General features: G+C 37.5%; 1 protein-coding gene across 1 annotated transcript in view; it reads right to left on the reverse strand.

Annotated features, from left to right (window-relative positions):
- LOC107679846 (retinoic acid receptor RXR-alpha-A-like) overlaps positions 1-17,457 on the reverse strand; it is a 168,548-nt gene that overhangs the window by 44,094 nt on the left and 106,997 nt on the right. The window lies entirely within an intron of this gene.

Raw genomic sequence — 17,457 nt, forward strand, 5'->3', positions numbered from 1 at the left:
ATAATAATAAATATAGCTGCAAGCAGCAATCACGGGGCCAAGCACTCCAGAGGCAAATTGAGGAGCTAAGCATGGCATGGAGCATCAGACCAAATGCGACAATGAGTAATAAAAGCAATTTTAGGATGATTGTAATTGAAATGGCTGAAAAATCATAAATACAACCACTAGTAATATGATTAAATGGCTTATGATTTCGCTGTAATCAAATCATTTTGGTGTGTTCTGTGTGAGGTGACAAAGGCACACACAAAGTTTGGTGTCATAATGTCAAAGTTTTGAAGAGATTTAGCCTCAGAGTCATTTTGGCACCATAACTAAAATTTGTAGCAGCGCTGTATGAAAACGGTTTCATATATCGACACGGAATCCATAACTTTTTGTCAGCACAGTCTGAAGATCATCTGACTCGATTTTGGTGAAAATCGGACCAACGAGTGGCGAGGAGTTAAAAAAAGTAGGTTTTCAATATAAAGCAAAATGGCGGACAGAAAGTTCAGCTTACTCTGGCATATTTGGTATCTATGTTGTAGGCATAAGCCAAGGAATATTTTGATATCAGTTTCATTGCAATAGACTAATGCAATCAAAAGTTATTAGCATTTTCATGAATGTAATTATTAATGGTTAATGAATGGTTTATTACTCTTGGCCAATAGGTGGCGCTGTTACCAAATTGATGTGGCGTGGTCAGTGTGAGGTGACAATGGCACATACAAAGTTTGGTGCAAATACGTCAAAGCTTTGCAGAGATACAGCCTCAGATGCATTTTGGCATCTTAACCAGCAAATTCGTTGATGCTCTAAACGAAAACCATTTCGTATATCGACACGAAATCCATCACTTTTTGCCAGCTTGGTCTGAAGATGATCCGAGTCAAATTTGGTGAAAATTGGACTAACGGTCTAGGAGGAGTTAGAAAAATGAGGTTTTCAACATGAATCAAAATGGCGGACAGGAAGTTCAGCCAATTATGGCAAAACTGGTATCGATGTTCTCAGCATGATACAAGGAATCTATAAACATCAGTATCATTACAATATTATAATGTATGCAAAAGTTATTAGCATTTTTATAAATTGCTTTATAACTTTTGACCACAAAGTGGCGCTGCACCCAAACTTTTTGAGTACCATCAGGTCACGGTGCCGAAGATGCATACCGATTTTCGTAATAACAAAGTCTAAGCGTTCTTGAAATATTGCATTTTTTAACTAAATTAAAAATAGCCGACGCCCAAAATGGCTGACATGGAAAAATTTGGTATGGATCGACTCAGCATGATGCACCGAATCTAAAGAGACCGGTTCTGTGATTTTTGGCCAAACCATTCAGAAGTTATAAGCAAAAATATGATTTTTTTTATATCTCGTGACCACTAGGGGGCACTGCGCCGAACCACTGCAGGTAGTCTCAGGTCATGCTTGTTATAACACACACCAAGTTTGGTCTCAAAACACCAAACCGTTGCGGAGATATAGCCTCACATCCATTTTTACGTGGTTTTCGTAGAATTCCTTCGTGCGTTATTCGGGAACGGTGGCACGAATCAACTTGAATTGCATAACGTTTTGCCAGCATGGTCTGAAGATGATCTGAGCCAATTTTGGTGAGCATCAGACAAACCGTATAGGAAGAGTTCGAAAAAGTAGGTTTTACGAACAATTAAAAATAGCGAAAAAACTAAACCTTATCAGACAAACCGTCTAGGACGAGTTCGAAAAAGTAGGTTTTACGAACAATTAAAAATTGCGAAAAAACTAAACCCTGCGATTTTTGAATTTTGGTGTTCATTCGACTCGACATGAGCCAAGGATTCAGAAGAAAAAATTATTTTCATTTTGTGCCTTATGGTTCAAAAATTATTAGCATAAAGAAATTGAAACTTTGGACAAGTGGTGGCGCTAGAGAGTTGGAGTTAGAGACTCCAATCTTGCTGTGGTTAATGTTGAGACTGTCCTCTATCAGAGTGCCAGATTTCACAACTTTACCGCAAGCGGTTCTATGGGCTGCCATAGACTTTCGGCGGAAGAAGAAAAATGACGCTAACGGATACAATAGGTGCCACTGCACCTTCGGTGCTTGGCCCCTAATAAATAAAGTAATGTTACATGCTTTGAGACTTTGAAAGTTACTGTCACACCATGCGTCACTTCCATGATTTTACAATAATCAGCCATTTGTGATGACTACATAAAAATTTAAATAAAATAAAACAATTATTTAAATATAGCCAAAAAAAACCCACTTTAGATCAGAGCATAATTATAAGAAATAATTTTTTTGTCTAGAGAAATTTCCATGATTTTTCTCTGAATTCTCCAAATAGTTTTCTAATTTAAATCCACTTTTTTAAAAATCTAAATCCACTTTTTTATATTTCCAAATTTTGCAGGAATAATCCATTACTTTGGACCCTGCAACACTGTAAACCAAAGGGATCTGAAATGCATTTTTCTTTTTTATGCAGCCAAGCGGTCAATCTGTGATGTTTAGAACTATTGATAATTTTTGTTTGTTTGTTTTTAGTTATGTGAATTCATAGGACTGCCACATTTGTATTTTTATGAACAAGTAAATGGAATGTGAATTGTTGTGAGACCTCACATTAAAAAAAAACAATGATTAGCATCCTATAGCTCCATGGTGGCGCTCTACACAACCTTTGTAGGAAACGAAGGGACAGAGTGAAAGGAAAGAAAGCGATCTCCTGTTCTCGGTCACATGATACCTAAAGACCACACACAAACACACGCCTGCAAACTATCATAATGGGCCTGCTGGTGTGATGACTGCATGACTAATGTTTGCACTTGAAAGGAGCTGAATGGGTGTGATTGGTCGGGAGAGCCTCTCTTGTATTCTTCTGATCTCTGCTTCACCGGTTTGCTGTGACAGGCGCTTTAACCACAGTTTCATATTCATTCCACTTATTGCTCTGGGCCAGTTACATCACTGCTGAAGAACAAAGTGAGCATGCATTCCTGTAGCAAGATAAATGGAGTCCATAAATGAATCGATCGAAAACATACGGGTGGGAAAAGACCCTTACAGGTGGATTCCTCAGGAGACACCCATGTAAAAATGTGCTTTGACGAAGAAAATAATATATTTTGAAAAACTCCATCTCCCTTTCATTAAATGGACAAAAAAAAAAAAACGTTTTACTTTCCATACAAGAAAGTCAGTCATACAGGTTTGGATGACACAAGGGTGAGTAAATTATGACATTTTTCATTTTTGGGTGAACGATCCCTTTAAGGTGTGCATGGACAAAACAATCCTCTCCTTTCCTCACTGTCTGAATCCAACTGGTCCCGACATGTCCTGTTGGTGCTAAGAGCTAGTAGGCATCCGCAACAGCAACGTCTGTATTATAAATGGAAAACAGGAGCAGAGCTGCACAGGGCTGAGAATCTGCAACAGCTGTTCATCTCTATAATTCTAACGCCAGAGAGGGAAAACGCCAGGTCTGGTCATTCTCCACAGGTGGCTATCAGCTAATGAAAAAAACGAGGTAAACTATGTACATCGACTAGTCTGTGGGAGACTGAATGACATGTTGACTCAAAAACAGAGACGTGGAGAACAATAGATTGGATTGAGGGGGTCTTTATATTAATTCTTTAAATTTAGACAACTTGATGTCATCTTAAAAAACCCAAAATTCATTGGGATGCTGCAAAAAAAATTTAAATAAAATAAAATAAAATAAAGTGAGAAAACATCTAATGTCACACTAAGGGCCAGGATGAATATTTGGAAAAGTTTGGTGCGATAAACACTTTCATTTGAATGAACAACTGTATGCATGTTCAGAACAACATGAACATTTGCCATATGCATGCCGTCAATACCCTTAATTAACCCTTAACAGGTGTTATAATCTCTTTTCCATCACACTGCAAATAAAGTTGGCCAACCATTAAGATTCATGCTTTTGTCACATGCCCAGAGCCACTGCTGTGACTTTCACTGTATGGACACAAAACCAAACAAAAAAAGTCAATCATGATGCTCAAACCTCCAACTTTGCAATAACTAGCTCAATTTTTTCCCAACTTTTTAATGTCAACAAGTTCTATTCTTTAAATGCTGGGTCCTTCAATCCCTGTCTGATGTTAAAACAATGCCCCATAGGTTCATAAAAACTGGCTGAATGAAGCCCAACAGGGCGGCACTGATCCCAGCCTAGCTTTTCCATACTATACTTCAGGGAGCTCTCTGCACACGTTCCATAGCCAATCTCCGGCACTTTTCCAGGAAAATCCCGGTCACTGCACGTCCCCCCTGACAACAACTACAAAAGACGCAAATAAGCCCCTCACAAGACGTCAGCCGAACAGACACTTTCAAATAATACACTGAAATATGTTGAAGTTTTAATGCCTTTGAGGAAAAAAAAAAACAAAAAAAACAAGCGACACAATCTATTATTCATAAAGATGTTTGGCACTGGCTGTCGTGCTTTTTTGAAGCCCACAGATTGTGGGCGCTCTGATGGCAGGATGAAACAGATATCATTTGCATCTCTCTGAAAATGCTCAGGTCTATTCGTAAGTAAGGACGAGGGAGAGAGGGGGAAACACAGCAACTCCCTGAGGAACTTTCAAGCCGGTGCTTGAATTAATGCAGGGACTAAAAACTGGCAACTGGAGAAAATGGAGATTCTATTCAGGATAGTTTGACTTTCGCTGGTGAAAAACAGCAGAGGAGTGATGAGCAAACAGCCGTCCTGACCCCCGCTGCCGTGTGGAGAGACTCGCCGACTAACAAACAACATACAGTATTTACTGTATATCGCGCCTCTTTGAAAGTCATCATTAGTGTTATTCTTATCATTATCTCAGCATCAAATTTTCAGCATGTGAACGCAAAGACACGAGGCCTGGAGCGGGCATTAATCAGCCATTTTTTCTGAATGTGATTGTATAAACAGGTTAATCTGCTGCATGCTGTGTAAGCAATGGAAGTAAATAGAGTCGGCTGATGTGTTTACTCTTAACTCTGGGAGTGCTAGCGGCTTGGATGCAGACCGGAGCCAAGAAGAACATAAAGCGACCCTGCTGAAGGAGACCCCTGTTCCTGCACGGGGGCCTTGGGCTTCTTTACCCCCCACCCTGAAGATATGCTCACCTGTCAGTATACTGTGACGAAGGACAGTGTGAGGCCACTGCAAGACTGCCGCTACAGAAAGGCATGCTGGGTAGTGGACGGTGGGCAGTCACTTTTAGACCTTTTTAATTTTTCCCACCCAGGAGACAATCTTAAACAGGAGATCTAAAATGGGGCACAACATAATTATTTTGCAAGACATAATGAAATTAATCTTGTGTAGAGGATGTTTTCTTCAACTCTGGGTACATTGATGCCCCCATTTATATTTTTACCCTTGTTCCAGACATTTCTTTAATTTTTCAATCGTAAACTATGAAAATACATCATAAAAAAATAATGTTTAAAATGATGATAATCTAAACAAAGAGTGAATTAATCAAAACAATTTTATTATTACATGACTTAAATTTCAATGATGTATAAATGATACTATTTTTTTCCCAAAACTACGACCCCTTTCCCACCACACTAACCAAAAAATTAATAATAAATCCAGTTATTTGTAAATTTAATGTACTTGTTTACCAAGGAACCAACACTGAGCTTGAGGTAAAATATGAAGATATTATTCACTAAATAATATATATGTATGTGTGTGTGTGTGTTTGTAATTCATAATGATAGATATAAAATTTGCATTTATCTTGTCTTTAGCATTGTCTTGAATATCCAATCAAGCTGTACATTTTGGCAAATTATTTAAGCAAGTGTGCAATATTATGAAAAGTATTATTTAAATTTGTGTTTAGGATATATAATGCTAGAGATAAAATTTGACTTAGCAAAACAACAGAGTCAGTCAATGTTAAAAATATACTTGTTAATTCCACAACAAATTATATTTTCTAAAGAAAAAAAAAAAAAGTGTCACGTCATGTCTGTCTGTTGGACATTGTTATTGGATAAATTAAACTAGTGATAGTTTGAAAAGTGTGTTTTAAAGCTTATTTTTCAGAAGTCTCCAGAACTAAAAGTGCCCATAGTTGAAGAAACACCCATAGACACAGAGCCTTTAAGTTTCATCATAAGCATCGTCACCAGACGAGATGCAAGTTGACAGCGGAACCGCAAGTGTACCGGGACCCAAGAGCAGTTTGAACAGCCGTTCTTCTGTTTCTACTCCAAATGAAGGATTTGCCAGGGCCTCTAAATCAACAAGCGTCAAGAATCACAAAACAACAGCACATAAAATGAAAAGGAAAAACAAAATAATGAATGTTGGATGAGTATTCACGGGAAAAAGCCCTGGACTGCCCACCGAGGATATCACGGAGTGTGGTAAATTGCCACCCACAGTTTGATAGATCTAACGTCTTTTCACAGATCTGCTTCAAGAACTGGCCTCATTAAGAGCTCAACTAGGCTCTCCGTTTTTTTTACTTTTTTTGTCCTCTCGCCCCACTGCAAACATCACGCCGCTCTGATGTGGCCTAATTGTTCTCTTTAACTCTGAGGTGATACGAGTCTCCCCCTGAGCCAACCCACACTCAAAAACGTGCAACCCTGTGCGCACACACTTTGCCTAAACAACTAAACATGCCGCTTACAGCCTCGCCTTTATGAACACAAAACTAATTCTCATAGAATGTTATTTTTACTTTTCACTAAAGCCGGTTTGATTTAATGGTCCACTGTGGAAGAAAGCCAACTGTGCAGTGGGGAGCTCAAGGACACAAAAACATCAGAAACTTTGATGTAGCTCTGTCCCTGCTTTCTTTAGAAGCAATCATTTTGGGAGGGTGGGGAATGAGGCAATAATTCATTTGCAAAACAATGCAGCCACAATGTTTCAAAAATATGCACCTCAAGACCCAGTGTAGCTCTGGATGACTTGTTACAGTTTATGTTATTCTGATTTCACAGATACCATCAACATATCATAAAAAGACCTGACCACATCATAAAAACTAATATTTCTAATATGCTATCCATTTAGTGTGATTTATATAGTCTGATTCACAAGCAAATGACTGAGTCGGTTCTTTTAATGAATCATTCATTGCACTGTCTCTGTCAAATACAAAGATTTGTCTTTTTTCTTGTTAACAGAGGATGATGAATGTTTTAGTTCTTGAAAAAAAAAAATATTTGCAGCAGATATAATATACAAAATAGCATAGTAATTATTATTTATTGGTTTCTTTGCAACACAGCTAAAAAGGAATAATAAAATAAAACACTTTAATTTAAAAGTCTACTATTTATCAATATAACAAATATTAAAAACAAATAAATAAAAAATACAATTCATTTAAAATTCAAAGGTCCACTATTGGATTAAATCATAAGGATAATTCTTTTTTTTTTCCATAAAAATATGATTACAATAAAATTATGTTTAAAGACACAATTTTGTGGTCAGAAAAAAAAAAACGTTTTATTCATCACAAAATCCAGAAAAAAAACTGTTTCCAAAAAATATGAATTAGCACAACTGTTTTCAACATTATAAAATGTTTCTTCAGCACCAAATCAGCATTTTTGAAGGATCACGTGACACTGAAGATTGGCATAAATTAAACCATATTAAGAGAGAAAACAGCTGTAATAATATGTCACACTATTACTAAATGTATTTTTTCTGTGCTTAAATCTAACGGATCCCAAACTTTTGAACAGTAGTGTATATAAAAATATATAACATCTCTGCTCACCTAAAAAACACAAATAAGTCTAATCACTTATCATTTATAATAGCACTCTTCTCAACAATTGATTAGATGATTAGATGCATCACTCGTGTGTAGCACATGTACGGGACAAGTGACACCAAATTTTAATACTTGGCATTAGGGGTTGCACTACTAATAACTGCATTCACACACACACAACCTTGATCCACCTCAAACTGTCTAAGACTTTCTCAGAAAAGCTCCATCTTTACAACTCCATTCACCCCCCACAGATCTGCTTCCCTTTGTACCTTTGTGCCACAGCTATGACACATTTCAAGTCTTTGCATAATGCTGAAACTAATCAAATGAGTGTAGCAGGAGGGTGCGGGCTTATTTAAGACCCAGCGAAGTGGTGCTGGTGGTGGCCGGCGCAGCAAGAGCGGAATCTCCTCAGGAGAGCTCTCTGACAGTTGAGGACATGATTAGAACGGGACCGGGACACGACAGGGAGGGTAATTACGCGCTGCCGCCCATGGCATCCCTCCCCGGAGAGCAAGAGCGAGACTCCCATAACTCCTCAGCGGAGCTCTGTGATCCCTCTCCTCTGTGACAGCAGGAGGGGAGGCAAAATCTACACAAAACACTCATGTTACACAAAAAAACCAGGCAGTCGGGGTCCCAGTGTGAGATGCTAGCAAAAAGCATTCATTTGAAATCCACAAATGAATTAGCGATAATGCCCGAATGAGAACGGGTCCCGTGGCACTGGCTTTAATGCTAACAGAATGGCCTGCTGAGGTAAAGGCAGGGTTTTATTAAAATTGAGGGCATTAGAGGTTTATTAGAGATCTGCTCTGCTCTGGCTTTGTTGGTCAGATCTCTCTCAGGTAGATCAGACTCCTTGTCATCACAGGGGTTAACTTAGTTTTTCCGCTTGCTAAAGGGATTGCGCAATTTGATAAGATTGAATCAAAGCAGGTGTACAAAACCACACACAGAGTGGACCTATACATATGATTGCAAACTTTACGCTAGGGGTTACACCAAATAGTTCAGCGGTTTGATACCAAGGACAACTAAATACAATGATCAGCTTGCCCTAATATATAAAGGCAGACTTACGACTCATTTTTACTGTGAGAAAATACAAATCATGATATTATAATAATATTATAACATGCTGTTTCCTAAATTATATTAAGTACTTTATAGTGTTGTATTATGTACTGAAGTAAATTATTAAAAGGTTATCTGGATGTTATCTAAAATCTAAATGGTTATCTAAAATATTTACTTTGTAAGGTCAGTGTTATTTTAGCATTGTTGATATATTTTTGTTAATATTTTGAATTAGATTTTTTTTTTTTATTCTCTTTTCATCTTTATTTTAAAATTGTATTAATTTAGTTTTTTTATTATTAGTTTTTTAAAATGTCTATACAGATTTTATTTTTCAGCTTTTGTTTTTTTTATTTTTTTCTATTTAGCTTTAGTTATTTTAATACTTCAACTTAAACTAAACAAGAATGAGAAATGTCTCATTCTTTTTTAGTTTAAGTTGAAGTATTAACTACCTGAAACAAGTTCACATTTTTAAATATTTTTTTCAGTTAATGTTTATTTAATTTCAAGTAATGAAAATGCTTTTTAATAGTTTTATATTTTATATATTTTATTTAAATAAGGTAAACATTTCAGAGTGTAAAAATTAAAATGTTATCTGGAAAATATTTACTTTGTATTAAGTTGACAGAATATTTATGTATGTATGTTTCTTCTTTGTTTGTTTATTCAATATTTATTTAAATAAGGTAAACATTTCAGAGTGTTACAAGTTACAAAAAGTGTTAACAAAAATGTATACAAATTGTAACAAATAGTTGCTTTAGACCTTTATTTATTGTGAAAAGTGCAACAAATAAATTGTAATTAATAATATTTTGAATTAATAATAATTTTTGAAGATAATATTTTTATTTATTTTGGCTTTAGTACAACGACAACATAAATGCCAGTAATTGCATTTTTAAATAAAATGTTATCTTTTATAATAAATCACACTTGTGTGATTACCTATATATTTTAGAAAGGGGGTCTGTCTAAAGGGATCATCATATTTGGGGGTCCTTGGTATCAATAAGTCTGAAAAGTTGATTAGTAAAAATTAATAGTCGTGTAAGCCCTTTATCATACACAATACACATCATGCACTTCTCTAGTTTCTGTGGACATAATCACTGACATTAAATGTCTTCTGAAGTATGACATTACTGTATTAAAGGTACAAGAACTCCATAAAACTGAGATGGCCTGCAGCCAGGGCTGGGCGGGTTGGTTTTCCAACGTTTCCTTAGCTGGGCGCAATGGGTCGTCTTTATGGGGCTTGAGGGGAGTCTGGCGGTCTGGCGCTTGAATTTTACACATCCCAGAAGCCCTCGCTGCAACAACACCAGCTCCTTTCAGCGCACGTGCGGATACATAAACTCGTGCCAATTAAAAAAGGGAAACAAAACCAGACGACAGCGGAAGGAACAAAGCGTAATATGCAACTTACTGGTTCTAAATTCTGGATTTGAGGGGGGTGTCGACCAATCAGATGGCTGTGATTCAATTTAATGGTTATTACAAGAAGTGAGGCTGCTGATATGATGGCAGTACGCTGTGGAATTTGTCACTTCCTCTCTCTCTCTCTGTATGTGCTTGTACGTCTGTGGGCGAGCGGCTATTTCAAGACAGAAACCGTATTCACTTTCTGTTCTGCAGTGTATCGAGAGAACAGATCTTGCTAATTCATGTAAATCTTCCAGAGTGCCGCCTGCCGCGGGAGTTACATGCAAGAGTGTTACGACTGGCACCGAGGCCCATTTCAGTGACAGAGTGGCACGAATGTGCGCGTAAAAAACATTTGTGTTTGTTTGTACGCATGTCCTTGAGAAAGTCCCGCAGCACATGTTTCTCTGTCCGTCCACATATAGGGCTGCTTTGAGAAGATAATATCATGCTCTATATAAAAAAAAAAAATTTCTTTCTATCACACACAGCCAGATATGTTTATGCATGATTCGTTTTTGGTTTTCGCTCCGGAGAAACACAAAGAGACAGGTTTCCCCATTTCAGATGCACTTTCTGGAAAGGCCTGAAATTATTGACCGCATAACAAGCCTTTGAAATCTTTTTCTCTTTCCATTTTAGGATTCTTTTTTCTTTTGTCCTCTGTTCTGCTCGGGTCCCGTTAATGAAACACAAATGGGGCGTGATTGGGTTTTGGCGAGCTGCTAAAAGAACTGCGGAGGCCTCGGGGGTGGGCTGCTCCAGTCGTCCAACTCCTCCCCCCGGAAAAGTGGAGAACAGTTGTGCGGATCCCTGGGGTGAGAGCAGAGGGGGGGTGTGCTCTGGGAAACTATGCGTCTACGTGAGGCAGGAAGAGGCTTTGCAGGCCGAGGGGAATGCGTGCACCGCACCGGAGGAGGCAGCGCATGTGTGTGTGCGAGTGTGTTTGTGTGTATATGGAAGTGCGCTATATGTCTCATGGGGAAAGTGCGGTTGCGATCCTCTCCCACCATCCTCCCCTTCTGCCTGCAACAAACAAACAAACAACAACATGGAACCCAGCAGGCTGCACTTCCAAGACAAACGACCGACATTAGCGAGGAAAGTATGTTCTTTATGAATAATGAGATTCCCACCCAAAAAACACATCCACTCCTAACCAAACAAACACGTCCACATGCTGAATACCTCATAAAAAAACTGATGAAATTTCAGAAAAGTGTGGCTGATATAATTTCTTAAATACACTATATTGCATATTTCTGTATATCACCAATTGTACTTATTTTGGCAATAAATTTGATAAAAATATGTCTGCTATAATTTCTTATATTTAGAATTGTATATATATATATATATATATATATACATACATACACACATACATATATATATTCTGGAATGAATAAAATAAATAAATGGCTGCAATAATAAATAATTTACAAAAACAAACTATCTATCTATCTATCTATCTATCTATCTATCTATCTTAGTTATAGTTCATTTTTATTTATATTTTATCATTGCAACCATATATATATATGTGTGTGTGTGTGTGTGTGTGTGTGTGTATAATAAATATAGAATTAAATACATTTCTGATGATGGAATAAAAAAAACAAATAAACAATCAAATGGCTGCTATAAACTGTAAATATACAGGAAAAAAAATAATGTAATGTATTACATTTATGACCTAATGACTAGTTTATTATTTTATTTCATTAAAGGTTGCAGATAACCTCAAAACGATTGATACATCACTACCATTAAGCATAAAAACAAAAAACAAAAACAAAACGCATCCACTGTGGACAAATGTTTATAAAAGTAACCAATCATAGAAATTAGCACCATCATTGTCAATTAGAGTCTGTGACTCCCTCTCCTCTCAAAATAAATGGGGGAAAAAAGAAAAGCAGACACCACTGAGGGTTTTGACTTCGCTATCAGGGATTCGCTCTCTCTCTCTCTAGTTCTCATCAGAGGGAGTCCCCTGGGGCCTGGGATAAACTGGGTTCAGAAAGAGTCTTTTATTCCGAGCGATGTGAGGTGAATACTGACTATGGTTCCTGTGCGTTTTTCATTATAAAACACTTCATGTCCAATTAGCTTTGTCTCTTGACACCTATCACAGCCATGCCGTGGACGCAAACAAACCACTGTCATCGTAACTCCAGGCGGACTGCCCTGAAAAAGCACTACTTCAAACAATTCACCCCTCTTATGGCTAATCAACCTCAGGGTGGCTTTATAGAGGGCTCTGTTGGTTCAACCAGCCCTTCTGTAAAAAGTCAGAAAGGCCTTTGAGTGCATAGACCCTGAGAGCAATAAACGGCAGCTTTTGTTGCACAGAGACGTATGAAACCAAATGCACTTTTGATAAAGTGGAGGCAGGAAAAAGGATAGCCCGGTCCACTCCGTGTCAAAAGAAGTACATGTGCCTAAAAGCTCAACCTTTCCAAGTGAATTATACTCGTCATTTGCCCGAAAGGGACGTCAGATGTCCTCTTTATTCCTAAAGGACAGGAGATATGAGAGACAAAAAGAGTCAGCTGCATATATAAGCACATTTCAGCTTACTGTTGGTGTGTCTGTTGACCCACCGCAGGGCTAAAACGACTAGAAGATTTTGTCACTTTTTCTCTCAGGCACACACTTTAAAACCAGCCGTCCTTCATTTTTTAAACTGTAAATGCTTTTGAATTCCATGAGTCACATTTTCATTTCTTTCTACAGAACAATGACTTCTCAGTGTTATTGACGGCTGTTTTTCCAAACAGGAACATTAGAGTTTCATGATGTATCGCGGCGCTGTTTGCTTTTCGAAACCGTTTTCATGATTGAATTCATATTTCATGCTTCCTCGGGGCCCAACGTGCCCAATTTATAACTGGCTAACTCATGTAAACCCACAGTACGAGGTGCTGTGATTGGCACCTGGGGAAATGCTTGAGCGGGCAGGTGTTTTTCATTGGCTCACTGGAATCTTGAGTATTGATTGGCTACAGTCAGCTCTGGAAGGGCTGTGGGATGAGAGATGTCCATGCCAGGCGACTATGTTGGCATGGGGTGGCCTGAAAACACACACCTTCACAAATTCTCAACATCGGACCACCTGAAGCTTCTTAAACACCTCGACCTCAGCAAAACCTAGGGCCGTCGGCTGCACTCGGCAAACATGGGCTTTGCTGACTTCGTTCCTCTCTTCTCCCACCATTTTTTCTGGACAGAGGCCAAAAAACACAAAAAGAAGCTGAAAAGGACATTAAAGGAAGGCTTTCGCCAGGGTTTTTCCACAAGTTGTGAGAGCTTTTACCGCTCTGGCTTACAGTAAGACAGCAGATTAAAAGAACGATTCCGACAGATGACTCCGAAGAAAAGGATGAACTTCACATTACATGCCTTCTCTTATAGCTGAAATGAGCGACTTGACATTGTAATATAGAAAATTACATGCTTCTGTGATGTGAAAGGCAGAACATCGACTCTCATATTCAAGAGCCAAAAATACCATTAAAAGAAAAGATGGGAAATCCACTGGCACTGTGCTAAATCTTTCAATTGTAGTGTTCACATGATTACAGATAAACACCTTAAAGGCTGTTTTGATTCACAAAAACAAGTGTCTAAAAAAAAACATATTTAAAAAATATAAATTAATATAATATAAAAGAGAGCATCCCTGTAGACCCTCATTACTTCTCATGAAATCTCTTAAAATCTAATAAATAAAATAAAAAATAAAAAATAATAATTAATTAATTAATTGGCTGTTTTATGTAATGGCATGATTAGTTTAGATCGTATGAATTAATCCAAACAATTTGTAAAAATAGAATACATTAAAAATAGACCTTAATGTTTATTTTTTGTTATATTTATATTAATTTGTATATTTATATATATTTTACTGTTAATAACATTACATTTAAAAATGTAAAAACAGTCAAAAATGAATACTAATAGCATTTAATTTACAATAATAGCATATAATAACATAAATAATATAATTATTTTAACACACATCTTAACCCAACCATCAAGGCAGCCTAGTTTTAGCACCCACACACACACACAATATAAACACACTATAAGCAGAGATTACACAGCACAGCTGACCTGTAGTGATGTCCAGTTCGCGAACGAATCGTTCAATTTAACCGGTTCTTCTTAGTTCACCAAATCGGACTGAATCGTTTGAAACGGTTCGCGTCTCCAGTAAGCATTAATCCACAAATTACTTAAGTTAGAGTAAATGGATTATGGTTTCTGCGCTGATGACAACTCATTTATTTACTTTATATCTTCAAGACTTAAATCCTCATATGCACATCACTGCCTGTTACTGTATTTGGGTGCTTAGTTGCAAAACTTAATTGTAAACTTTTCAGATCATGATTATGATGTTTTAACTTACTGAAGTTGTGATTTACTGACTTTACATATTTGAATGCGTATTTTCATCCCGGCCCGAGACGATAGACTTGATATCATTACGTCATCGCGAATGACGTCATTACGTTAGGGCGTAAAAGAACCGATGAACCGGTTTTTTGAACCGGTTCATTGAAACAAACTGTCTGAAAGAACCGGTTCGCGGAAAAGAACCGGACTTCCCATCACTACTGACCTGACGTGACTCTGTATTGCCAGACTCAATGAACTCACCCCTCTCCCTCACACGAGGCTAATGAAGACAGCCACTCTCAAACCGACACATCATAAACAAACTCTTATTGAAGCACAGAGACCCCCCTCCTTCCCCTACACAAACAGGCATGTATGCACAGACACGTGTGTGTATATATCCCAGGCCTTGCAGACGCAGCTGAGGTTCTGGAGCCGAGGAGGACAGGTCTCCCCCCGCGGTCACTCACCGCCTGTCCTGATAAGACACATTTGCTTCCAGCATATCCCTTCCCACCCACAGCGTCTGCATTAACATGCCAATTAGGCCAGCAAACATCATCATGCCCCAGGCCATCGCAATACCAAAAATACCACGTGCATGCACATGCAAAAAATCCCCAAACAAAACGCTAGAGAAGTTGCACAAGACAAAATCAATTTCATGCACACTTATATATACAGTATGCACCCTTATTATATATGCATGCTTATACAAGCACAGAGTTCAAATACTCAAAAATACATGCACAATAATAAATCTCTGACTTAAACTGTCTTACACAGTGACTTAAACTGTCTGACTTACACAGTGCATTTGATGAAGAACTTAGATCATTACTTACATTACTTCATTAATGGTCGAAGTATACATGTCAATATATATTAAAAAAATTATATATACTGTATATATACTTAAAAAGAGACAAGAGGTCCACTTGATTTTAAGTATTAAAAATCACTAGATTATAAAAAAAAAACATTTAAAAATATTTTTAAACCATATTAAAAATACACACTCATATATAGCCTACACATAATTATCGAAGTACAGATAATGAAGTCTATTAATTAAGTATAGGAAATTAAGATATATAATTATGCATATAGTATATAGTATATAGTATGCATTTTTATAAGTATATAAAATATAGACTATAGTATTATTGTTTTGAGTCTTGATTTGAATTCAAGTGTTACATAATATCAGAATAATAAATTAATTTTAAAAAGATGAAAAGTCCATTTGATTTTAAGTACTTAAAATGACAAGATTATCAAAAATATTATATTGTTTAAAATATATACATACACACATGCATACTTATTTGTGCAGTTTAAATGCCAAATAATGTTTTTTTTTTTTTTAAACCCTCTGGAATAATACATGCACATCCACAGAGAAGGCAAACACCACAAACCATCACTATATACACACACATAAGGTCGTCATGTTACACTAAACTGTTTCGATTTCAAGCCAATCTGACTCTACAAAGCAACCAATGTGGAAGGAAGGGGGGCCATGGGTGAGCCAGTCAGTCCCAGGCTGAGTGCAGATCACGGCGGGTGACACTGACTGATGGCTGGTTAGAGGTTTGTGTGGGGCACGGAGAGTTTAATCACCCATAACCTCAATTACAGACATCCACTCAGACTCATAAAGCAGCAAAACAAGATCAGCTTCTGTTCCAAATTCCAGTAAAGGCTTGGCACAAAAAAAAAAACAAAAAAACAAAAAAAACGCTTACACACACAAACAGATGCAGGCCTTCATCGGGAGTGTTTAGTGACAACAACGCTCAGAATACCTCAGACCACACAGTTCAAAAGCAAATGCTAAATAAGACTAAATGGCAACGATTTAGAAATGTGAAGAAAAAAACAACAACTGAACTATTCAGAAATAACATAAGGAAACGGACTCATGCATGCAACTCATTCCTAATGATCATGAAAGGTTTGTGTGAGCGCTGCAGTCTCACACACACCAGCTTTACGTGGGATTAAGCTTCAGCCTTTATCGCCAAGTTCCCACAATCCTCGGTAGACTATCTCGGAGTCTCCTCCAAAGCCCCCCTCACCTCTTTTCTACCTTCTTTTCCTGTTCCTTCCACATTGGAAAGGAAAATGAGACAGCTAAGGTGTTAAGTTGAGAGACCCAGGTCATAGCTTCTCAATGAGACACAAACAGCGAGGAGTGTATGGCTTCACGCTGACAGGGGCTAACAGAGCGACTGAGGTTTAAGGGTCACGGCCTCTCATCTGATGTCTCAGGAGGGTTGAGAGGGCTAAATGTTGAGTCATTCAGTCAGGCATGCAGCAAGAGACCTCTGTGTCGACGGGGCCAAGAAGCGAGACCTCAGAGTGGGAAATGTCATCATTAGCAACAAAGTAATTTCTCTGTATGCAACTCCTCAAATGGAGTTAATGATATATATACTATTAATTAAAATATTTCAATGTATATAATAAATTGACGTATTCATGTAACAAAACTTGACCTATATATTACATGCTGTAATTACGTAGTATTAATAGTAATACTGGAAATTAATAAATATTAACTTACAGTAATAGATAAAAGACTGATTTGTCCCTTGCTCCGTGAAAATGACAGATGGACTTTAAATGAAAGTGAAAGTGATGTGACATGTGGCCAAGTATGATGTCCCCTACTCAGAATTTGTCTCTGCATTTATCCCATCCAAGTGCACACACACAGCAGTGAGTAGTGAACCACACACACCATAAACACACACC

Source organism: Sinocyclocheilus anshuiensis, unplaced genomic scaffold (assembly GCF_001515605.1).
Source record: "Sinocyclocheilus anshuiensis isolate Anshui unplaced genomic scaffold, SAMN03320099.WGS_v1.1 scaffold488, whole genome shotgun sequence".
Taxonomy (NCBI): domain Eukaryota; kingdom Metazoa; phylum Chordata; class Actinopteri; order Cypriniformes; family Cyprinidae; genus Sinocyclocheilus; species Sinocyclocheilus anshuiensis.